The 14,005-nt window shown below is 41.1% G+C and overlaps 1 long non-coding RNA gene across 4 annotated transcripts in view; it reads left to right on the plus strand.

Moving 5' to 3' along the window:
• Positions 1 to 14,005, plus strand: part of LOC310660076 — a 36,615-nt gene that overhangs the window by 8,191 nt on the left and 14,419 nt on the right. For 2 of the 4 annotated variants that reach the window (XR_014503130.1, XR_014503131.1), the window contains exons 2-3: positions 4,406 to 4,565; positions 5,024 to 5,702. This is a non-coding gene — a long non-coding RNA (uncharacterized lncRNA). Of the gene's footprint in view, positions 1 to 519; positions 4,566 to 5,023; positions 5,703 to 14,005 lie in introns of those variants that run through there. The other 2 variants (XR_014503132.1, XR_014503129.1) reach the window with 2 other exon arrangements.

The following is a 14,005-nucleotide window of genomic DNA, read 5'->3' on the forward strand; positions in this document are numbered from 1 at the left end:
AGGGGTTCAGGGAGGGGTGGTGGTGGTAACCTGAGTGTCCTGTCACCTGGCTGGTTCCCTTCTCCCCCTCCCCATGAGTCATTTTCCAGGTGGCAGAGAGGACTTTGCAGTTTCCTGCCCCCAGAGGGAAGAGCTGATTATTGTCCTTTGTTCCAGTCTGTGCCAAATCCACTCCCATATGCAAGTTCTTTGTGATCTTGATTGTCTTCTGTCTGGGACCATCAGGCATAGGGACCATCTGTCTGGGACCATCAGGCACTAGCTGGCATAGCAACTGGGCAGGGCTCCTGTGGATGTGCTGGTATGGTGAAGGGATTATGGTGCCCTGTATCAAACCTTCCTCATTTTGTAGTCTTTCCTTCATGGAGTAAAATAAAAGTGGAACAGTGCAAATCTGATGTATGGTTGATTTTCTATGAATTTATAACAGAAGCATAGCCTATGTAGTGTGTGAGTGTGAGTGTGTGTGAAGTTTGTACAAACTGAATGATTGGGGGGGGGGGGTTCCTGCTACACTAGTAATGATAAACAGTTGCACCAGAATCAAGAAAGACCAGGAGATTCCTATGAGAGGGGGACATCCCCTGCAATGGACTTTGGGAACAACAGAAGATGAGGAAGATGAGTGAGTGTGACCTGTTTTTCATAAGCGCAGCCCCTTCTCATTCCACCCACTGGTGCTTGGGGCCAGAGGCGCTGTAATTCTGCCTTTCAATAAACACATGTTATGTTAATAGACATTGAAGAGAGAAAATGTGTAATAGCTAGAAATGCTTACCCTCTGAGTCATTGTGGTAGCTATTCAGATGAAGCCACTCATGCATATCTCACAATGTGTAAATTTGGTGCCTTTGTGAAACTGGTTTCTGGGTTCTTTTTTTCTTATTATCAGTGGACTCCAGGAGCTGTCTCTTGACTAGCAATTCCTATTAAAGTTCTCAGTATCATACCACCTACCTGGAGCTTTTATGTATTTGAATGTATTCATTTTTGTTTGCCAAGAAAGTATGAAATAACGCTGCAGTTTGCTTCTTTGTTGTGTTCAGTTACATTTTGTTACCCTGGGACTGACTTTCCCAATCCTGTTTTCAAGCTTTTTCAATGTCTTCTCCGGTTTTCTTTGTTTAAACAAGCCTATGACAGAAACATATTCCCTAATTGTTATCAATCATTCATAAACAAGCAGCACACATGGCATTCCCCCTTTGGCACTCTGCCTCTTTAGTGTATTTCAAAGGCATCTGTTTCCTCAAATTGTCTATTCCCTTTGTTTAGTGCAGCACTGAGTTTCTAAGACTAAATAACCCCATATGTTGATTGGAACATTTTCTTTTTCCTTTAAAGGTTTCTGCCTTTTAAAACTCTTCATCCCAAAAGAACAATTTTGGTAATAATTTCCTAGCACTTTTATTCCCAGCTTACGGGTAAATGAAATGGATTTAAGTGTGTTAGTATCTTGGACCCAAGCACACTGCTTAGAAGCAAATTGCTTTGATTTAAATAGGATTGAAGTGTACACTGAGGACCAGTCCTAGTATTAGGCAAAGTGAGGCAGTCCCCTTAGGTGGCACATGCTGTGGGGTAGCATTCTCCTTTACTGGAAGACAAACTGTCCTGCATCCCCTAAACTTACCTGCTGCCCTCATGTTGTGAAGGATATCATTTATGTTGTGAAGGATACTATTCTATTTTTGGTGTTGAAGTAAAAATCAGTTGCCAGCCTACTTGGCTTCTGTATGTGGAATTGTAGTATCTTTGGTTCTGTTGAATGCTGTAATTCCAGTTGCACAACAGAGATCCGCTTATGCAATAGAACTCCACCCTTCTATTCTCTGCCCTACATCTTCCTGAACACCCTCATGATCGACTCCAGAGGATTGATTGGAGGACCTTCTAGAGCAGGTTTTGGGGCATGAGTGGAACTCTGTGTATGCTGCTTGGATACAACACATAGTCTGTTGCCTCAGGTAGTAAAACATTGGCCAGGTCCTGTGTACCCTATACTGTATTGTGTTCGAGAAATCTTCTAAGAGAGATGATTCCATCAGTATGGATAATGGGTAGCAATGGGACTTGAGGCTGAAGGGCAGGTAATAAATAGCAACAACAATAAGAGCCAGAGGGTGGGGTAAGTGGGAAGATAGGAAGGAGCTGTTTTCATCAAAATGATATAACAATTCCCTTTTGACTAATACGAGCACAAGCAACACGACTTGCCACATAGGTTCTTTCAGAGTGTTAGCTCCTTGTGGAGGAAGAAAGAATCTCAGACAACACAGAAGACATGACTGCCCTGAATTGAGAGAGGAGAAATCTGTCCTTTTATATCTCAGTCTTATAATAATATTATGAGATAATCAATTACAATTTATAAATATTGTTTGTTGGAAATAACTTTTTATAGGAATCAAATCAACCAAGGATTTTTCTGGCGTATTAAACTGCAGCATGGCATAATTACATTTCTATTCTCCTGCTTTCTTTACATTGATTCAACAAGAGTAGGCAATTACTGAGTTCACAGTGAGTGAATGGATTCTACTAGATGCCATGAACTTTAAGATAATATTTACCAAATTGTTAAAGGGTTACTTTTTTCAACTGAAAACCAATTTTGGAGCTATTATTTGAGAACATACTATATTTTGCAGAAATGATTCTTAAGTGCAATGTAGTGGTATAATAATGGAAATGTATTTGCATTTTTATCATGTCATATAATGTTTGTATTTCCAAAGCTATAATAAGTATTAAGGGACATGGCACATTAGGGGTTATTTTATCATTGTGCATGAAAAACATTGGTAGACTTCCAAAACCTTGCAGAAAATTGGGCAATGCACCCATTTCAGAATCACTCAAAGATTTATAATTTGGCATAATATTTGAACTTTGGTTATTTTATAATTTGGAATGTTTTTAATGTGGCTTTTATTGGATTGTTAAATTGGAAAACTTTATAAATATTTTTTTAAAAAAGAAACCCACAATTTCAAAATACACGTGAGAGAGACAGCATATGCCTGTTCTATCCCCTATACATCTGGAGTAAGTCTTAGCTTGGTTACTATTTTCCCTCCTTGAAAAGCGTATCGAGCCAAAGGAGGAAGTTGTATGAGGAACACTTCCCACTTCCTGTTTCAGTTTTTTATACTCTTCAGCTTTATTTACTCTTCAAAGCTCAGATCAGCACCTGAGCTGCCAATCCTTTTCTCACTTCCCCTTTCAGCTCTATGCGCTATTCAAGGCTCAGATTGGCACTTCAGTAGCTGAAGAGAAAGAACAGCTACTGAGTGGTAGTGGATCTGGGAAACCAGGGGATAGGGGAGGAAGACAGTGACTGGATGAGGCAAAGAGGGGGTTAGGAGGGAGGGGGTGTTAGTGAGAGAAGGCACACATATACACACAGATCAAATCCAATGAAACAGATCCTCTTGAAATTGCATGTTTTTATGGGTTTCCTCCTCCAAACCACCATCAAATCACTAGTCACATCTGTTTCTATTCCCTGAACCTTTAATCGCCAGTGCTTTGTGTTATCAGGTGCCATGCAAATGTCATAAATAAATCATTGAAATCTAAAGCTGTAATGAGAGATGTGGGAGGTAAGATTGAGGGATTACAGTGGCCCAAATTAATTTACTTCCCCCCTAATTTATTTATTTATAAGGTGCACTTTTTAAAAATAATAATAATAGTGAAGTTGTATGTAACATATCAGAATAAAATCAGCAAAACAATTTCCCCAAACTCATCATTTAAAACATTAATACAGTGGTACCTTGGGTTAAGAACTTAATTCGTTCTGGAGGTCCGTTCTTAACCTGAAACTGTTCTTAACCTGAGATACCACTTTAGCTAATGGGGCCTGCCACTGCGCCACTGTCACACGATTTCTGTTCTCATCCTGAAGCAAAGTTCTTAACCCGAGGTACTATTTCTGGGTTAGCGGAGTCTGTAACCTGAAGTGTCTTTAACCTGAAGCATCTGTAACCCGAGGTACCACTGTACTAATTTTATGATTACTTGAGGACACAGTAGAGGCATTTGAAGTAAGACTTTTTTGCTACCCTTATTGCCATATTGTAGGTGTGATTATGTGCTCTAAAGAGGGCTCGGTTGGCCTTAGATCAAGGTTTATGCCACTGGTGTGCTCTCTCTCTCAGTCAGTCAATCAATCAATCAATCAGTCAGTCAATCAATCAATTTATATACCACCCTATACCCAGAGGTCTCAGGGCAGTTCACAGAACAAAATCAGAGTATAAAACCACAAAATATATAATCAAATTAAAAACAACAATCCAATAAAGCCCCCCCCCCAAAAAAAAACAACAACCCACATTTGAAAAGGGCATAGGCTCTAGCCGTCATCTGTCCTGTTTTGTTACATGCAACTTCCTAGAATACCAGTAGGCACTGCAAATTCCACAACACCAGAGAGGGTGCTCAGAAGCGATCATGCCACATCTCCCCATTCTACAGCAGGATGAGAAACTTGACAGGATCACCTGTTCTATCCACTGGAAAATCTCTCAAAAGCATTCAGGAATCCATCAGGATCTGTAAGTCTCCAATGGCAAATAATCTTAATAAACTCCACCCTTACCGAGGAAGATAGCTGTTGTGAGCTGAAATTTACCTCTACCCTGCTTTTAAAAAGGGATATACCATCGCCCCACACATTCTTGCAATGGCGCCCAGGATTTAATACTCTGGGGCTGAAATTGCTGGTTTAGTGTATGTTCAAGAAAAGATTGTGGGGTATACCCGTTTAAACTCTGGTGCTTATGGGAAGTCTAGTGGCAGTATCCTATTTTCCCCTTGCAACTGCAACTGATACTCATACTGCCTCTGATGTTGGGGAATATACAGGCGGTATCACTAACAGCCATTGTCCTCCATGAATTGATCTTTGTAAGAGCCCTTTTAAAACATTGATTCTTAGTGTTAGCATCATAGACAACTTGGAAGTAAATATTTACTTTTCACATAGCATCTGTTCCTGTGTCTCTATATACAGCTTGGATCCGTAGTCCTTTGTCTGGAAGGTACAACTGGCAAGTTTGCAGCTAGCTGGGAGAAGGAAATTGTATCTGCTTTGGAAGGAATTAGATCTCGTATTTTGTTGGTTCTGGCAGCAGTTGGCAAGTTAGATTTACACCACCAAACACCTTATTAAAGTTAATGAAGGCTGTGAGCAATAAGAGTAGATTAATTGGTTTTCACATGAATTTTGTTGTAAACTTTCAGTGTGGCATATTATCCATGCACAGTGTTTATGCACCATTTTTGAGCAATTTCACTGTAATTTCCCCTTAAATGAAATCTGCAGAAGTGGTTACACTCGGTACAATATGAACTACCCAACAATAGATAGTATGGGTAATGCATAAAAAAACATCCTGTGTATTTTTCTGGTCTAGAGAAAATGAGTCATAGGCATAATTGGTTGAGCAGGTCAGTATCAGCTACTGAACTGAACATTTTAAACGTGGCTTTAGAGTTATTTGCTCAGGGGATATTTTGGTAAATCCTGCTGTTCCTATGAATTAGCTTATTTATTCGGAAGAATTGAGTGTACCTACCCTGCTTTGCATATAATTCATTTAGGAATAGGGCCATTGCTGTTCAATATCCTATTTGATTCCGTTCCACTTTTCAGCCAGGAAACCTGCTTAGAAATTAAAATTGCCCCAATATGTGGAGTTGTCTGTGGCAGTCCTTTCTGATCTTTGACTGTTGATGTCAACCATTTCCAGGCTCTTATCTCCACTGGCAGGGGGAAGAGGGAGCTGCAGGTGTTATTCAGGGGCCAAGACCCTTGTTTGAACAGTTACTGGGTATGAATTACAGCTCCTAATGTTTCACTTGTAGGCACTTTTTCATTATTAACCTTTCTGTTTTGCCTGATGGAGAGTTCTGTCTTGAAAGCTTGTCTAACTATACACAAGACGAAAGATACCCGAATTATTTTGCATCTATGATACTTTGTAGATAATATTTTGCAATGCACGACAGAGGGAGGATGTGCTTCATCTGCTGAAGCAACTGTGTTGGGCTAAAGACAATGCTGGACCTGAAGTTGAGCAACCCTGAGTGCATCCAAATGTTCATACTTTGAGTGGTGAAGCCCCTGTGTGAATGCACTCAAAAAGTGCAATCTTCTCTCCAGAATCAAGAAGAGTTGTTCTGTTTGATTGGGGCAGAAACTAGCTGTGTACTGTGCTAGGACGGGCTGGAGAGCCTTTTTCAGTCCGAAGACTCAATTCCCTTCTGGGGGTCACATGCCAGTGGTGGGTGTGGCCAGAAGCAAAATTGGGTGGAGCAATGAATGTAAATTTTAGCTTTACGTAGTAGGCTGCTTTCTACATGCAGTCACACAACCCCTTCTCTGTCTTCCCACCAGGCATTATCAGAGTTCACAGGCACATTTTAACCAGGCGAAGCATGGCCAATAGGGGTTTGGTCTAGGGAGTATCCTGAGGGACTGGCAGAGAGGTTTGGAAGGCCAGATTCTCCTCTCCAGAGCACTTGCGATGTACTGTACTGCACTGTTGTTGTTGCTTCACTCTTCTGCCAAAGACCTTGGGATACCACATGAGAAAAGGCCAGTGTCAAAATATAAGACTATGATATAATATGCAGTTGAAAACATTGACATTAGGACCCATGGAGGGGATGGGGGGAAGTCTCGAGATTCAGAGAAATCTCTCCATATGGATATGTATTTGGTTTTGTTATAAATTTGTATCTGTAAAATCAAATAAAAACAATAAAAGGACAGCGTCAGATGTTGGCACCATCAGGCAACTGCCAAGGCCCCACACAGAAGCAGAGGAGCCCTTGCAAACCCCGAAGACTCTTGGTCATAATTTCTTCTTCTCCCTGCTCTCTGTTTACCTTCCATTTGGAAGCACTGACAAGAATAAGTAGTGATAGCATCAGGGCCAGCCCAAGACATTTTGTAGCAACAAGGGGGGAATCAAGTCAAACTTGCCTGATGGTTGAAGCATGCATCAAAGGCTGTTTTGCGTGGGTGCACTCTGAATCACACTGAGCAGGGGCAGAGCCCAGGAGACCCCAGAGGGCAGCCCTGGGCATTTCAACTCTAGGGGTGAGAGGAGACCAGCAGTGCCTCCTATTCACCAAGAGGCCACTGTAGAGGCGGCATGTGGGGGGGCTGCCAAGGAGGCAGATCTGGCCTCCAAGGAGCATGCTGTAACCATTATTGCGGCAGCGGGCAATGCTTTCCTTGGAGGCTAAATCTGCTGCCCCTGTGGATCTTGCCACCCAAGACAGTCACCTCACCTTGCCTCATGGGTGGGCTGGCCCTGAGTAGCATCCTCCAGTTGCTCTGCTCTCCCACTTTGGAATGTGGTACAGGTTTAGCTTAAAGGTAAAAGCCAGGAAAAAGGCAGCCATAGCAGTGGTGAGGAGAAAGTAAGTCCAGTCAGGAAGGGGACCCCACCAAGGGCATCTTGCTCATATAGGGAAGTTTTTAATGTTTGATGTTTTACTGTGGTTTTATAATTTGTTGGAAGCAGCCCAGAGTGGCTGGGGCAACCTGGTCAGATCAGTGGCATATAAAATAATAATAATAATAATAATGATGATGATGATGATGATGATGATGATAATAATAATAATAAAAAATATCTCCTTCCCCTATGTCCCCAAAACAAGTTGATACAATGTGACCTAAGGCCACCTTTGTGACCAAATCTTTATATTCCAGACTGGTCTCCACACATCTGGGTGTGTTTTTAAATGGAATTTATTTAAAAACCCAAAACGAAAACATCACTTTCAATAAACTTGTAAGCAGCATTTCAATAAATAAAAGGCATAGCACCTGCCTCTAGCACTTAGGGAGGGGAGGTCAAGCCCAGTGACTTTAAAGCATTAGATTCACTATCTAGCAAAAGCATTGAGAAGACAGAGTAACTCTGTTTATTCCACATCAGTTTTAAAAATATGGCAAGCCCTCTTCTTTATTTTTTTTAAAGGATATCTATATGCACTCTTGGGTTCAAACCCCTGCTTAGCCATGAAGCTTACTGGGCATCTTAGTGTTTTTCGATCTAACCTGCCTCACAGGGTTGCTGTGAAACTAATATGGTATAATTCCCCATATGCTGACTTGAATACCTTGGTAAAATTGTGGTGCTTACTGCTGTTGGCACTCCAATAGGCTTTAAACATGGAAAGGCTCCATCCAAGTTAACAGTCATGTTAGCTTCCGTCAGAACAGGATGAAACATGATAATATGACTTTATATTTAAATCTAAGCCTGAAATCCTGAAACCATTTGCTCAAAGAAATACCATTGAGATCATTTAATTGTGTATTTGTCTCAGTGCAACTGCTGGTGACTTAAGTCTTGTGGGCTTGTGGTTAGGTTAGCTAAATACTGGAGAAAATGTGTGCCTGCCCTCTTCCCCTAAACATTCCAACACTGTTAAAGAAGATGAGACTTAAGTAGTTTTGTCCTCAAATTTCTATGATTCATACTGTGGAATTTCAACTATTTGTCTGAGACAGAATTCTTTTGAAAATAATGAGCTCAGAAAATTGCAAATGGTTTTTAGAAACAAGCATCTCAGTTTGCAGCTTGAGATATTCACACATTATTAAGAAGCTGACTTAGTTGATCTTTTGGGGGGAAAAACTTTTCTGATGCAGTTTGGCTTTCCACATCATAAATCACCTTTAAAGTACATTTATAAGCTCAGTTCTGTTTTATCTTCACATTTGAAAGACATCAAGAACCAAATCTCCTAAACTTACCTGCATAGCATATCCAGAGAAACTAAGAAGAGCAGTGAAGGTTTTCTAATGTGCAATGCAATAGAAATATTACCGTACTTTTCCATGTATAAGACGAGGGTTTTTTACTCTAAAATTATGATCAAAAACTTCCCTCGTCTTATACAAGGATAGTGAATGGGGTGGACGGGTGATTGGCTGCAGCTGCAAGCAGGAGCTTGTCAGCGATGATTGGTGACTGCTAGAAGGGCTGCTTTGGATAGCTGCTGCTTCTCTAATTGGGTTGGTGATTGGCTTCTGCAGGAAACACTGCTGTTGATTGGCTGTCACTGCCACGATTGGTGGCTGCTGTTTTGGGAACGTACACAATTGCCAGTGGACAGCTTTTCTCAGTCGGGTAAGAATTTTTTTTTTGCTAAGGAAGGGTCTGTTTGCGATTGGCTGTCACTGTGGCAAGTGGGCAATTGTCTACCGCGGGCGATTGACAGCATGTGAGCGATTTTTGGCAACCCCCCCCCCCAAGCTGTAAAACTCTGGCCAGTCCTCTCAAAAAAGCTCAACAACTCTGAGCCATCCCCCCCCCCCCCGGCGCCGCCATTTTCTTAAATTTGAGTCCCCCAAAACAGGGGGCATCTTATAGTTGGGGGAGTCTTATAGACGGAAAAGTATAGTAATTGATCCCAGAAAATGCCGTTATCAAAGGCTGGGAGTATGAACAACCATAGCATGGGTACAGATTTTGCTTGTACACCAAAGCTGTGGGGTGAGTGGCTATTCTGTTGCTTGTAGTGAGTCCTAGTTCTTTGGAAATAGCAAAGGACCTCAAGCAAAAACACTGGCAAGCATTTAAAAGCTCAAGCCAAAGGTTTCCAGGTACCAGCTCAATGCGTTTGGATGAGTTTCCTGTCTCACGCTGCAGAATGGTACAGACATCATATATGCTCTTAAACCTTTCCTAGTTAATTTTCATATACCAGAAGACCCGTCTAAAGTTCATTGCTAAACATTTCTTGCACAGGAAGGTTCCTGGTTCTCTGAAGGAAGCAGTGGTTTGCCTTTGATTAAAGAAACCATCATTTGATCCAGATGATTAAAACTGAGGTTTGAAGTCATCTGGTTTCTCAAGTTGATCATTCTTTGGCAAAGTGGTCTTCCACCATGGCTCACCGCAATAATAGCATTCCTACTTAATGAACATTAAAAACCTGAGCATATTGTTAACTATAATGCTGATACAATTGGAATTCAACACATTCTTGATGTTTCTTCAGTTGTGTCAATGCTCTGTCTAAAAAGACAAGCTGGTTGATTCATGTTTAACTAAGGCTGAGGTTTCTCTCTCAGCCTAACCTACCTTTCACAGGGTTGTTGGGAGGATCAACTCAGTAGTATCACCAGAAATTTTTTTTTTTCCTTTTAGAAAACATAGGGCTCTGTGCAGTGGGGGTTGGGCTACTTTTTAGGGGGCTTAGTGCCACTTATAAAAATAAAAATGGGAGTTGTCATGTACAGTCCCCTGAATTTGAAAGCAAGGTAAGAATGATGTAAATAAATAAAAATGTAAACTTTCTTAGTTATCATCTTGTTCTGGAATTGAGCTCATCCTCATCTTGTTGCTGCAAATCCAGATTGTCACATTGCAGTTGTAACAGATTAATCTACCCTGCCTAAAATCTTACTAGCAACCTTTGTCAAGTGGTACATGATTCCTACCCCCCTTTAGTACTTCTAACAGGTCTTTGAAAAATGTTGCCGTTTGAAGATACGGAATATAGTAGTAAAGTGCAATATGTTTTGCCATTCAATAAGGAAAAGAAACATATTTTGATTGCCCCTCAATATAGAATTAATAAAATAAAGGAAGATACAATTTATTTTGAATAATACTACAATCCCATCTGCAAGCTTCCGCTTCTGGTGAATAATGATATTATTAAAAAGAAAAGCTGAAACAAAATTAAACTTTTCAAAAGTCTAGGGTTTGTTTATGTCAAATGAGTATTTGTTAAGGGACCTGTTTTTATTCACTAGAAGGGAAATTGCCACACATGAGATTTATTTGTCTCGAATCTAGCTTTTCAGTCTCTTAAGGGGAACATCTGTGAAACATACGGGATAAGACTTGCTAAAAGATTGTGGGAACATGGACGTATGCTTCCTGTTGCAGAAAATTATTTATTGATTTAAATGCTTGTGCAACAGTTGGCAGGTGATCAAAAAATGTTACAACCTGATGTGTTGACAGCATTTGAAACGCAAAGTCCATCTTCCACTGACATCTGCCATACAGACCAAAGGCTCCCCACTCCCCCCAGTGCCTCCTCCTCCTACCTTGAGGTGTTGCATGTATTTGTGGTTTCAGTTTGACAGGGTCTATTCCAAATACTGCACTGAATTCAACAGTTTGCAATGGAAGCGTTTTGTGGGAATAAAAATAGCCATCTCTGGCCACTTTCCCTCGTGTAGTTTTTTCCCATGCCTTTCTGTTTACTTAACTTTCAACCCAATGTTGCAGTTAATCAGCTATGCTGAGAGAAATCCTTCTGATTTCATTACATTTTTGTTGCCATTTACCCCCCCCCCAGCTTAATGTTAGTTCCCATAACCTTTAAGTGCCAGAATTAGTCAAACATCAGAACAGAAGAATTCCCAGTGCACTAGTGGAAGTTGGGGAAATGTGCTCAGCTAATGCTTAAAACAAACAACGGGATGATTTCAACAGCCAGTGTAATTTGTTTTTTTCTGGGACAGGGTGGGTACTGGTAGAAATGACAGCTGGTGGACTTACAGAAGTACACTTTAAGATTTATATACTAGCTCAAACCACTATAAAACATACTGGGTCAAATTCTTAAAACTACATATAGATTGGCACTGTGTATGTGTTCTTGTGCGAGATTTATATATAAATATATTTCCCCTTAGAGCAGCTCATCAGTTCTCAGGGGAACTGCATTTTCATTTGCATTCCCAGCATTCTCAACGGTCTTGCTACATCTGCATTTGTAATTTTGCACGTTGAGCAAGAAAAAAATGGCTTGGGTCACTTTTCATGATATAAATAAACCGGCAGCCGAGTAGACCATAACATATCCAAGAAAAACATTTCCTCTTCCAACCTGTCCTCTTCCTTGCATGCCATGTGCTATTCTTCCCTTCCCCACCGCAAGTCATTGCCTGCCCACTTCTTAGTCACAAACATTTAACAACAGTTCCCACTTTGTCTTATTCCCCCCCTCCACCTTTTCTCTGTTAGTTAATTGTCAGCTCATGCTTCAAGATTAAACTTCCTGCTAAGATGCATCCATTCTTCAAACCCAGCCTTTCCCAGCTAAGTGCTCTAAAGATGTTTGTGTATTACTACCACCATTCCTGAGCACTGGACATGCTGGCTAAGGCTAGTGGGAATTGTAGTACAAAACATCAGAAAGACACTAGATTGGGGGAGGTTGCTTAACTCCATTACTTGGGTGTGTTTCAATTAAGGTATTTAATTAAGTTGAATTTAATTAAGTTTTATTGAGAAGGTATGACAAGACTCCCTGTGCTTTCTTTTGAAGAACGGATTCTTTAACAACCCAGTTTTTCCAGTTGCTGAGGTATAATTTTGCAATGGTCCAAAATGCAGAAATATTTCTAAAAATCATCAGTGTTCAATGCAGGAGGTTTATATATTTGTATACTTTGTGGAGGGGATGCGGGTGGCGCTGTGGGTTAAACCACAGAGCCTAGGACTTGCCGATCAGAAGGTCGGCGGTTCGAATCCCCGCGATGGGGTGAGCTCCTGTTGCTCGGTCCCTTCTCCTGCCTACCTAGCAGTTCGAAAGCACATCAAAGTGCAAGTAGATAAATAGGTACCGCTCCAGCGGGAAGGTAAACGGCGTTTCTGTGCGCTGCTCTGGTTCACCAGAAGTGGCTTAGTCATGCTGGCCACATGACCTGGAAGCTGTACACGGGGTCCCTCAGCCAATAAAGCAATATGAGCGCCGCAACCCCAGAGTTGGTCACAACTGGACCTAATGTTCAGGGATCCCAATACTTTGTGAAGAGCAAAACATTTATAGTGATAAAGAATAGCAGTGTGTAATATACATGGCATTAAATATGAATAAATCAAAGTCAGAAAGCGTATGATGGGAAAAGTCTATCATTATAACAGACCCTCCAACTGTCCCTATTTTCCAGGGACAGTCTTGGATTTACAGAAGCCATCCCAGTTTCTGATTTGATCCCAGAATGTCCAACTTTTCCTTGGGACATCCCTATTTTCATCAGAAAAATGTTGGAGGGTATGGAGTTATCTGACGCCCGAGGCATCTGAAGACCCCCAAGCAATCTGAAGGCAGTTTTAAATGTTTAATTTTTAAAATGTTTTTATATGTTGGAAGCCACCCAGAGTGACTGGGTGGGGTATAAATAGTAATATAGTAGTAATAGTAATAATAATAATATTTATACCCTGCCTATCTGACTGGGCGAGGTATTATTGAATAGGATGTCCCTATTTTCATCAGAGAAATGTTGGAGGGTATGTTATAACAATAATCTAGCTTAGTAGCTAGAACACTGCATCAAGTGTGATTAGCTTGATGCTTGTTCCCTCTTTCAAGCTGCAGAGAAATTACCTGAGGGCCAAGTAAGACCAACCATTGGTCCATCTATCTCAGAAGAAGAAGAAGAGTTTGGATTTGATATCCCGCCTTTCACTCCCTTTAAGGAGTCTCAAAGCGGCTAACATTCTCCTTTCCCTTCCTCCCCTACAACAAACTGTGAGGTGAGTGGGGCTGAGAGACTTCAAAGAAGTGTGACTAGCCCAAGGTCACCCAGCAGCTGCATGTGGAGGAGCGGAGACACGAACCGGTTCCCCAGATTAATTGACTACCGCTCTTAACCACTCACTACACCACACTGGCTCTCGGACCTGTCAACACTGATTGATACCATTTTTCCAGAGTTTCAGGCCAGGTTCTTTCCCAGCCCAACTTGGAAATACCAGAAATTGAATCTGAGACCTTCTGCATGCAGCTTGTGCTCTAAGGCTGAGCTATGGTTCGTCCCATAAATACCACTGGAAATTCAATTATTTTATCTGCATGTCGTTAAGTTTATACTGTCACAAGGCAGATTAAGTACACCATATAATAAAACTAGTGTTGAGCATTTTGACACAAAGCTTCTGAGAATCTGTGGGTGGTTTGCCAGAAGATATGAGTAATGTATTTTGTAAAAGTTATA

This window comes from Podarcis tiliguerta (genome assembly GCF_965153285.1).
Source record: "Podarcis tiliguerta genome assembly, chromosome: 11".
In the NCBI taxonomy this organism is placed as follows: domain Eukaryota; kingdom Metazoa; phylum Chordata; class Lepidosauria; order Squamata; family Lacertidae; genus Podarcis; species Podarcis tiliguerta.